Raw genomic sequence first — 2,011 nt, forward strand, 5'->3', positions numbered from 1 at the left:
ATGTCACTATAAGTAATGGTCTAGTGTCGTCGATAAATTGAAGCAATGCCACCGCCATTTTATGAAGTGCTTCCGCCTTGCTTTATTTCCCATGAATTGTGTTTTTGCAGTTACACTTAAATCTCACACCGCTAACATTGCTTCATCCCAGTGGAACTGCACAAATTTGATTGCACATTTAGTGACCATGTGCTACTCTCATGATAGTAATACTAATGCTATTGTTCTGCATATTAATCTAGTGGAAGTGTTGATGTGATGTGATGCTACTTACTTAAGGACACTTTCATACTGTCAATCTAGTGCCAATTATAACACAATAGATGCTGCTGTTAATCATACACCACTGCAAATATCTGTCACTGTTTAAATAACCGTATTTCGTATTTGCGCAAACAGGGATGTCTGTCTCCATATCGTTTTGGGATGTCTGTGTCCGTATCATTTCTATCCACGCAATCAAAAGCACACACCTCAGGTTTAGTAGAACTACGCAAAATGAGATGGCTATCCCTCGTTGCCGTTGTCTAACCACCCGTCTTCCAGGTATTCCTACATTGGTAGTTACTAGGTAGAATGACCAATGCAATATAAAAGAAGTTGATTCGTACGTTTTACTTCCTGATTGCAGTGTAGGGACGAGCGAAAACAACTGCATCCTAGTCCGGAATGCACTTTCTACCAGTTCATCCATGGACCGAGGACTAGTTGGCATGGCTGCACGGCGGTTTTTTGGACAGGTGCGCTGACAAGAGGCATTGTGGTTTGCTTATTTATGCAAATAGCGGTGCTTAAATTTAGTGGAATGCACAAGAATTTCAGCTGGTCCGTACACTACATGGTTCAGTTCAGCATTCCAGCTGAGAACACTATTATAATTGGTTATTTTGGAATGAGAGAACCTAACCCTGGATGGTGGCAACAAGAAAAAACCAGAGTGAACTCCAGGAAATTTAAGCCTGGCGGGAGGCCCTTTGCTCAGAGAAGCCTTGCTTGTTTTTTCCTGATTTGTAAACCTTCTCGCAACTTTATCTTTTGCTGTGAACTAGTATATGTTTGTTATGTTCTATGAATAATTGAGATGTATAAAATTGCTTAACTTATGCTTTTCAAGTTTTTTATGAAGCCGAGTTTATTGTGAGTGTTCCACATGAACGCTGGACTAGCGTGTGAACGTTTGGAATTTACATTGTGGCCTCAGTTAACTGCATGAACCACTATAACAAGATATATAGTTGCTTATATGTCAGACAGCAGATTGTTGATTGTTAGCTGGTCGATAGCTGATGTCTACTAAGCAACCTTCTTCTTGTAGAGGTTGTTGGGCCTCCAAGTGCAGAGGTTTGTAGGACAGTAGCAAATTTCCCTCAAGTGGATGACCTAAGGTTTATCAATCCGTGGGAGGTGTAGGATGAAGATGGTCTCTCTCAAACAACCCTGCAACCAAATAACAAAGAGTCTCTTGTGTCCCCAACACACCCAATACAATGGTAAATTGTATAGGTGCACTAGTTCGGCGAAGAGATGGTGATACAAGTGCAATATGGATGGTAGATATAGGTTTTTGTAATCTGAAAATATAAAAACAGCAAGGTAACTAATGATAAAAGTGAGCGTAAACGGTATTGCAATGCGTTGGAAACAAGGCCTAGGGTTCATACTTTCACTAGTGCAGGTTCTCTCAACAATAATAACATAATTGGATCATATAACTATCCCTCAACATGCAACAAAGAGTCACTCCAAAGTCACTAATAGCGAGAACAAACGAAGAGATTATGGTAGGGTACGAAACCACCTCAAAGTTATCCTTTCTGATCGATCTATTCAAGAGTCCGTAGTAAAATAACACGAAGCTATTCTTTCCGTTCGATCTATCATAGAGTTCGTACTAGAATAACACCTTAAGACACAAATCAACCAAAACCCTAATGTCACCTAGATACTCCAATGTCACCTCAAGTATCCATGGGTATGATTATACGATATGCATCACACAATCTCAGATTCA

This window comes from Triticum aestivum, chromosome 2D (genome assembly GCF_018294505.1).
Source record: "Triticum aestivum cultivar Chinese Spring chromosome 2D, IWGSC CS RefSeq v2.1, whole genome shotgun sequence".
Classification (NCBI taxonomy): Eukaryota; Viridiplantae; Streptophyta; class Magnoliopsida; order Poales; family Poaceae; genus Triticum; species Triticum aestivum.